This window comes from Idiotropiscis lumnitzeri, unplaced genomic scaffold, assembly GCF_059441095.1.
Source record: "Idiotropiscis lumnitzeri isolate Australia: NSW breed Sydney's pygmy pipehorse unplaced genomic scaffold, RoL_Ilum_1.0 HiC_scaffold_26, whole genome shotgun sequence".
NCBI classification, from domain to species: domain Eukaryota; kingdom Metazoa; phylum Chordata; class Actinopteri; order Syngnathiformes; family Syngnathidae; genus Idiotropiscis; species Idiotropiscis lumnitzeri.
This window is the reverse complement of record NW_028283564.1, coordinates 99,585-109,140: the sequence shown is the minus strand read 5'-3', so window position 1 is coordinate 109,140 and position 9,556 is coordinate 99,585. Positions and strand designations below refer to the sequence as shown.

The following is a 9,556-nucleotide window of genomic DNA, read 5'->3' as shown; positions in this document are numbered from 1 at the left end:
GGGAACCTGCTGGGGGATTGCTATGCCACTGAATACCTTTTTGCAGCAAGTGTTTCTCGATTTACTTAGTGTTCCATTCTTTGATTGATTTCTTCATTTCACTGTCAGCTGATCTAAAGTTGGTTCCGTTATCAGAATACATCTCTCTCACTTGTCCTCTTCTGACAAGAAATCTTCGGATTGCGTTGAGACAAGCATCTGTGTCACGTGAAGATGCAATTTCCAGATGTACGGCTCGTACAGCGAGACATGTAAAAATCACGCCGTATCTCTTTACTTGTCCTCTAACCCTACTTACTTAGAATGGACCAAAATAATCAACGCCAATTCTCTTGAAAGGCGGATCGTCAGGTAGCACTCTTCTGATGACTCTAGCAGCTCGAGGTATCCAAAACTGTTGATGCATTTACAGCACTAAAAAACCAAACTTTTATAACAGCTAAACCAAACGTTTCCAATGTAAATTTCCACCTTTATATAGTGTAGAAAGGCATCCTGAAGCCTGGAAAGTCATTAATTTGATTGTCCAGTATTTCCTTCATGAGATATTGCAACACTTAGAAAAAGTGTACAGCGCCAGCAGACAATGAATTTTCAGCACTAAAAAAAACGAAACTTCATTAACAGCTAAACCAAACGTTTCCAATGTAAATTTCCACCTTTATATAGTGTAGAAAGGCATCCTGAAGCCTGGAAAGTCATTAATTTGATTGTCCAGTATTTCCTTCATGAGATATTGCAACACTTAGAAAAAGTGTACAGCGCCAGCAGACAATGAATTTTCAGCACTAAAAAAACGAAACTTCATTAACAGCTAAACCAAACGTTTCCAATGTAAATTTCCACATTTATAGAGCGTAAAAAGGCATCCTGAAGCCTGGGAAGTCATTAATTTGATTGTCCAGTATTTCCCTTATGAGATAATGCCTCACATGGCTGCCACGATGGCCGAGTGGTCTAAGGCGCCGCGTTCAGGACCCAGTCTCCCCAGGAGGCCTGGGTTCGAATCTCGAATTTTTTTCGGCTGCCAGGATGGCCGAGTGGTCTAAGGCGCCGCGTTCCGGACCCAGTCTCCCCAGGAGGCCTGGGTTCGAATCTCGAATTTCCCCATTGTGGGACTAATAAAGGCATTATTATTGCTGCCAGGATGGCCGAGTGGTCTAAGGCGCCGCGTTCAGGACCCAGTCTCCCCAGGAGGCCTGGGTTCGAATCTCGAATTTCCCCATTGTGGGACTAATAAAGGCATTATTATTATTAGATTAGCCATCATGTGGTTCCTTCCAGCGTGAGCTGTAATCTCATGAATGTATCTCAGGACTAGCTTTGTGTTATGTGAATCCTTGGCAAGATGGCTTGCTGTTTTGCTGTTTCAGGCATGGCTGCGTGGCTCAACTGTCCACCAACCCTCATGACACCATCTTGAAGTACTATATTGAACTTGTAAAGTGGGCTACTTTTCTTCACCCTTTTTTGTTTTTCAAATATGGCTAAATCTTTTTTGAAACTTCGCCTTTGACAGTATTTCACAAGTTCTCTTTCTGCTTTATCCAAGTCGTCGCAGGTCAAATACTTTCCTTTGACAGTTCTCTTGAATAAATTCATCTTGCCTTCTTCACCTAATGTGATTAACTCCTTTCTATTTTCCTTTACTCTGTCAGTAAGTCTTTCAGCTTTAGAAACCAGGCTACGGCCTGCTTCAATGCTGTCCAAGACGAATAATGGTTCATCCACTGGCCCAGAGAATCTTTGGGCTACAGTGACTGAATTACATGCACTTGAGTCACTCATTTGACCTCCTGGTCATTAATTGGTAATTTGAAGTGGTTTTTGTGTTTAACTAAATTCCTGGACACTGCCTGATTTTTTTCAGAGCTGTACAACCACTAGAAAGGGTGGTTCCCACAATGTGAGTTTTGCTCAGGTGGCCCAACAATGTCACAAAAACAAGTAGGGGGGTGTGTGTGTGTTTGTATGTATAAGCTACATGTTGGGGACCAACATCGGACAGCACACCCACTGTAAGGGACCAAAATTTTTGTGGGGACCAAAAATCTGGGCCCCACAAAAAAGAGCATTGAATTCAGTGATAAGAAGCTCAGGGGGAGGTCCTGTCAAAGTTTCAGGGCTTCCCAGGAAGGTCACAAAAACAAGACGAGTGTGCTAGAAATGTGTGTGCGGAAAAATTACTCAGGATCGCTGTCTAGTGGTCGGTCCCGGTACTGCACTTACGCACACTTCACACACTCGGCTGGTCTGCGCATGTGCAGGACAGTCTGCTTTATGTCAGGCAGCCACCCTCCCCTCCCCCACAGCCCAACCCGAAAAATTGAGATGTTAGTTAAGTATTTATTCCTATTATTGAGTGAGATTACATATTTTTACTTGGCAGCTGGCACAACAGCTAAGCTTGGAGCACAGTTATTGCAAAATAAAATAAATAAACAGTAACAACAATAACGATTGTTAATATTGTTATACTTTATAGCGTAACCTATTTATACTAATTTTCTGTATGCAATTTCAAGTGCAACTAATATAGTTGTGCATATAGATAGCCACCAAACTCCATACATTAGATAAAAATAAGAGCCACGATGTTAACCAATTAACAGTTCAAGAAAAAAGCAGACATCCAAGAACTTGCTTTGTTACTTTTGCGTGGCCAGAACTACAAACCCCAAAGCAGAGCAAACCCAAAACATCAGAGAAAGTACAATACTTTTGTCAAGGAGTGGTGCTGCTGCTTTGCGATCGCTGCCACCATAGTGAACGCGCTCCCACATTCGTGCACATGCCACACACCTGTTTTCCACGTCCTGTCAGTCCACTCCGTCGGTCCGCATTTATTTCGTTGGTCAGCCATCACGGTTGGGTGCGCACTAGATCGCTGTTAAACCATCTTCTACGCCACAGTCCTCGTGTTCAACAAACATTTCTCCCGAATTCGCCTACCATGCACAACTCTCCACTTTCAAACCGAGCGCCGCTGTTACTTCCGGGTTTTTAGCGCCAAGCACTTGACGCTAGCGTGTGACGTCATGGCGAAATACTAGGTTTTAAAATAAAAATTTTCTTTTTTTTGTACAGTCTAAGTGCATGGGGTTATGATAGATCGAATGAGTATACCTTTATGTACTCACTAACATTTATGTTGATCATAAAATGTTGTTTTGATGAAGAAAACTGTTATTTTTTAGAATCAATTGGCTTAGGGCACTTGGGCAAACTACGGCCCGGGGGCCACTTGTGGCCCGTTAAACGTTTCAATCCAGCCCCCCAAACTTGAAAAAAATTAAATGAATAAGCCTTGTTAATGGTTTATTTTCTAAATACTGTGGTTTTTCAAAGACATATATATTGTTGTAATGCTTTTGTTCACTTTCGTTTAAAATTAAATGTATTTTAGGACTCATTGTGCCCCCCCCCTCCCAATCAAAAAGTTTGCCCATCCCTGGCATAGTGGATGGGCCGAGGAGTTTAAAAGGCACACATCATGCATTTTTCAGTCAGTTTTAGCCAGGGCTTGGTATGGGGAAGACCAGCTGGTTTACATGTAATCATTAAATTTTCCCAAGTTTTATTTAAGTTAATTGGACAAAACAAAAAAAACGCAATATTCTTCTGCCAGAGAGTATGTAATATTCTTCTGCCATTTTATTGTAGAGGGCCATTTTGAGCCCCTAACAATATTATTCAACCAAGAGATCATGAGTCGTCGCCCACTTACTTTCTGAAGTCAGCTGGGATGTCACGGCTGTGACCCTCGTGAGGATAAAGTGGTTCAGATGGAAAAGTAGGACTAAGGGCTTTTTCTCAGGTTTCCATGCGCAAATCCATGTATATTAGGTTAATTGGAGACTCTAAATTCTCTACTCATCAAATGACATTCGTGACCCTGATGGATAGATAAAATAGATTATTAATCTGCCATGGGAAGTCCAAGGTGTCTGGTAGAAAGAAATGCATTCATACACTCATTACACAGTCAACCAAGCAAAGACACAAAGCCTAGGGCAGGGGCGGGCAAACTTTTTGATTGGAGGACCACAATGGGTTCTAAAATATGACAGAGGGGCCGGACCAGGAGCAGATGGATGGAGTGTTTTGGAAACCTCACCTCATCTGAGAAAAAAAATACATTTAATTTTAAATGAAAGTGAATAAAAGCATTCCAACAATAATATTTGTCTTTGAAAACCACAGTGTTTAGAAAATAAAACATTAACAAGGTTTATTCATTAAATTTTTTTCAAGTTCGGCGGCCCGGATTAAAACTTAACGGGCCGCATGTGGCCCCCGGGCCGTAGTTTGCCCTCGCCTGGCCTAGGGCATAAACACATACATGTAATATCCAATCCGCTTATTCTCACAAGGATAGCGTGCTGGAGCCTACCCAGCTGTCAACGGACAGTAGGCGGGGCACACCCTGAAGTGGTTGCCAGCCAATCGCAGGGCACGCAAAGACGAACAACCATCTGCGCTCAAACTCACTCACAAATGCAACCTCCACACAGGAAAGCTGGGTCCCGGGATCGAACCCTGCACCTTGGGACTGCGAGCCGGATGTCCTAACCAGTCTTAACTCATTAAATACCAGCCATTTTCACTGGAGCAACCCGCTCAATCCCAGCGTTTTCCTGGGTTTTGACTAATATTGCAAGGCCCACAGAATATAGTATTCTAATGCTATATAGACATGGAGCACACCCGAAGAAAGATGAGCCTCTCTTCTTTCAACAGAAAAAAAATGTTTGTTCCTATCTTTTTCCATTCTTGAGCAATCAGCATTTGAAAATAGCTAAATTTCATGAAAACTCCAATCCCTGGGGAAAAAACTGAGAAAATGAGCTTTGTAAACTGATGCATTTTGACCATAATTTGAATTTTGACACTATTATTTATGGCTTTTATGACACCTCTAACATCTAAATAATGCATGCCTTCTATAAAATAACAAAAAAAAGCACAAAAAATGTTTTTGATAAAATAAATTTATTTGCACATAACACTAAACGACTGAACTGTTGAACTATGTACAAAAATGAAATACATCAGTGTCATACATACTTTTTTTTTGTGTGATATAAAATAAAACAGTTGCCTTGATGCAAGGGCACACAACATAGTTCACACCACATTCTTGTTTCACTCCGTTTGCCTTTGCGCAAACAGACCCGACACTTTCGTTGTGGTCTGGCTTTGCTGGTCCGTGGAAAATAGGCGAGCTTGTGTTTGTCCACTGGGGTTTGTGTGAAAATAATTGTCTGGGAAGTGATTGCTGGCATCCGCGATGTGCTGCAGAAGCTCATCCGTGAGAAACAGCTGCAGGAAATCAGCTGGCTCCTCAGACTCCAAATGGGCAGCGGCATTCAGTGGTCCAGGGGTTGCTGTAAAGTCGATTTTCCTCGGTTGCCATCCAGTGTGACGCCATCCGGAACCACTGCTTCCTGATGCACAACCTGTAAATTACAGAAATATAAACAATTGGAAATATATATTTATTGCTGCATTTTATTGCTGGCGTGTGAAGTTTCATATTATAATTTACCTTTCTTTACACCAACAAGACGAGGAGGAACTTTCTTGCCGCGGGATGCACAATCTGTGAATTTTAGAAAGTATGCATGATTACCACACCATTCAGTATTGTTGTTTCCTCGTCGGGGAGGAGATGCGCTCGCGCGTAACTGCACATTTACGCGACATTTTCTGCCCGCAAGATGCATGATATGTACAATAAAAGCATGAGGGCTAAAACCACATGTTCAATGGTAACTTGCGAGCGTTTACTTCCTCGTCGGCGAGGACTTACGCTCGCGTGTAATTGTGCAATAGGCGCCCGGACGAGAAAGTCAGCGAGCAAGCTTGCGTCTAACTGCACATTTACGCGACATTTTCTGCCCGCAAGATGCATGATATGTACAATAAAAGCATGAGGGCTAAAACCACATGTTTAATGGTAACTTGCGAGCGTTTACTTCCTCGTCGGCGAGGACTTACGCTCGCGTGTAATTGTGCAATAGAGGCGGCCGGACGAGGAAGTCAGCGAGCAAGCTCGCTTCTAACTGCACATTTACGCGACATTTTCTGCCCGCAAGATGCATGATATGTACAATAAAAGCATGAGGGGTAAAACCACATGTTCAATGGTAACTTGCGAGCGCTTACCTCCTCGTTCGGGGGGATCTGGTGAGGACTCTCAGCTGCTTTGGCTATTGTCCGAAGGCAGGCGATGCAGGCCGCAAGGCACGCGCACCCTCTTTAGACGCCGTTTTGTTGTGACGACGACGAAGCGTCATCCTCTCAACCAAAGCGTCTCCATCGCCTTGATGCTTTTAGGAAGCTTTTTTTTACAAAAAAGCATTCCTCGATCGTCATTTGCTTGGAGGATTTCATTGCTAACGCTACTAATGCGACTGCTGCTAGTGCTGCCGATGCTGCTGCTACCCACGCTGCTCTCCACACTTATAAGTCTACCCCAGGATCCCGCCCCCCCATTTGTACCTCTGGTGCAGATTCAAGGCGGATCTTTTGCACCTCTGCCCCCTGCTGGGTGATTTTTACATGATTCACAATGCGGACAAGGCTGATTCTCAGTCAGAGGTTGCATCAGACCCTTATGTACACTATGACGTAAAAAAGACAGGAAACGTACTTATACGTCTTTGGTAGAGGGCGCCATTGCATTAAAAGACGTCTTTGTACGTCTAAGGGAGTAAATGAGTTGAACAAAGTACAGGGTCCTTCACCTGACTACAGATGATCTTCTGGGGACTTTATTTGGTTTTAATCACTTTTGGGGTCTGTATCTATGCACACTCCCTGGTTTTGCTACCTTCCCAGGTACCACATACACACTGCTTAGTTTCTCTGCCTTCGTGGGTACCACATACATATTGCTTGGTTTCTCTGCCTTCCTGGGTACGACATACACACTGCCTGGTTTTGCTACCTTCCTGGGTACCAGTCACACAAACGTCAGACGACTCAGCACATACCGACTGTCTCAGCACTACACACTTTCACTCCAAGGCAGTGCTGTGAACCAACTTACTGACAAGAGGTAGTATTTAGAATTTTAAAAAGTGCTTGAAAGGTTTTGTTCATGTAAAACCAACAGATTATGACATTATTATTATTATTTAAATCAGTATTAAACAGCATCAGCATAGGTTAAAGATATTATACAGACTATATACGATAAAAAAATACTAAACCACCCTTGCTTTTCCGTCATTTCTTGTATAAGTTAACACACAGATGTATAACATTTGTTTATACAAATATAACGATTAAAAAGTAGCTGATTAGAGTTTTAATTTTGTATTCATTAATCTGTAATAAAAATGGACATATTTTGGTTAATAAAATTAACAAGAAATAAAAGTAAAGGGTGTTCTAATACTTTTTTCAAGATTGTCCTAACATACATTTAATGTTTACAGTATATGTCTTCGGAAGAAGGGCAGCATTAGATTTTTTTTTTGTTCTCTCTCTTTGACTTCTGAATTTGAATTTCTGTCACAGATGTGCTTGAATTCTATTTTGGATGATTTGTGTTAAACTGCACAAATATTTGAAGAGCCATAGAATTCAAGAATCACACCAGTGCTGCTACTCCTCCGAACGGGTGAACGCCCTTGATTAACAACCTGCGTTGAGGTGGCTTTTGAGATTCGTGGTGTGGGAGAAAAATCTCTGAAGGCATTCTTAGACTTCAAGAGAGGGTCCACAATTTTCAAAGATTCACTTCCGTCTGAATCAGAGGCCTCACTTGTATCCGGAATATATTCATCTCCACTGTCATCTGAGTTGGAGTAATAATGCTTATCCATTCCAAAGTCAGCCTGTTTTTTTAATCTAAAAAACAACAACAACAACGAAATATAAAGGATAGAAGGCAGGAGACCAATAAAATATATGCAATTTGCTTGTAAGATTCCCTGAAATCTATATGGGTTGTTTACCTGTATACTTTTGGTCCTCCTGAGCCTTGGGATAGTAATATGGTCTGGGTCTGAGGCACAAAGTTCAGGGGCAGGATTTGACAATGATTCGTCAGAATCTGTGTCGTTATTCCAAGGAAGATTCAGCCCATATTTTTTGTCCAAGGGAGGAGACTGGGTTGCATCAGAGTCCAAGAGAAAATTGAGAACCCATTAAATACTTAATCCCCAGAGGAATCTGCACAGAAAAAGGTCTTAATTCTATTTGAAAAAAAAAAAAACTAAAATATTGATGAATGATATTATGACAAAATAATGTAATAACAAAATTAGAATGATTTTAGGAAATTATTTGCAAAACCAAAACATTGTGGTACGATAATAATGCATATAATTATTCTACGCAGCTATATTTAACAAAAACACTTAATTGACCGTAACAAAAAGCTCCCGGGAGGAAAACTACATTAAATGTTTTTTTAACAGGGCAGTGAAAATATTGGAAAATAAAAAAAATAATGAATAAAATAATATGAAAAAAGAATTCAATGTGTATCGATGGACCCATATGAAATACTTATATCGCTATGTACTTATCAGCCATATCGCCCAGCCCAATATGTAACTGCAACGTCAAAACCTCGGGCCATAACAGGATTGTAACATGGGATGCATATCTTCATTCCTAAATTTGTAGATCCCGAGGAGGCTGCTCAATGGTCCTGGTAATGTAAACCTCAACCAATTCGGTCACAGCCAATGTTCTCCATCCTTGTTAAGAAGTTTTGAAATGATTTAATAGATATACTATTGCAAACTATACCAGAATTTTATACATTTTAAACTTTTGATCACAATTTTACCTATTTTCTAAAAATCTGAAGAATCCACATGCCAAATCACCTGCTGTGGACACATAGGTTCTGTTCTGACAGATAATTCAGTTACAGGTTGTGTACTTAAAGCCAATAAGAGGGCAATGCAGCAGTCGACAGCCTGACGAAAGCTTAAGTCTCCCAATGAGAGAACTGTAGTGGCTGGTAGGTTCTTAGATTGTAACATAGTAAAGACATACACTACGCATAACTGTATATCATATGATGATGAGGGAAAATATTATTAGCTACGATTTATGTCCAGATATATTAGAAAACTTGTCCAACCAGCACAGGTCTATCTAACTGTAATTTTAACATCTCAAGACACGACAGGATGACCACATGATACGCATACCTCCTTTTCAGAGTCTGTCAAACCTTGAGAAGGCTGCTTCGACGTTCTGGTGGCATCAACCTCAGCCGATTCAGTCATTGTCGGTTGTCCTCCATCCTAATGAACAAGTTGAATATTAATTTAATGAATTAAAAAAAAGAAAATGGATCAGAATTTTACACATTTTAAAGAACAAGTTCACGAATGAAACAAAACCAATTACTTTAGCGCATGACAATTAATCTTCAGTAGAGATATGTTGTGACTGATATTTCAGTCACAGGTTGTCTTTTGAACGCCACCAGGGCCGCAATGGAGCACAGGACAGCCAAAAGTCTTCTTGTCGGACAGCTGTAGTGGCTGGTAGGTTCTAAGATTATAACATAGTAAAGGCACAT

At 41.1% G+C, this 9,556-nt stretch overlaps 1 long non-coding RNA gene across 1 annotated transcript; it reads right to left on the bottom strand.

The window, feature by feature from the left end:
* Nucleotides 1-7,121: 7,121 nt before the first annotated feature.
* LOC148315985 (uncharacterized) lies at nt 7,122-8,083 on the bottom strand. The gene is made up of 2 exons (XR_015840460.1): nt 7,968-8,083; nt 7,122-7,860 (listed from the first exon to the last, which is right to left on the bottom strand). It is a non-coding gene; the product is annotated as an uncharacterized LOC148315985 (long non-coding RNA).
* Between the last annotated feature and the right edge of the window lie 1,473 nt (nt 8,084-9,556).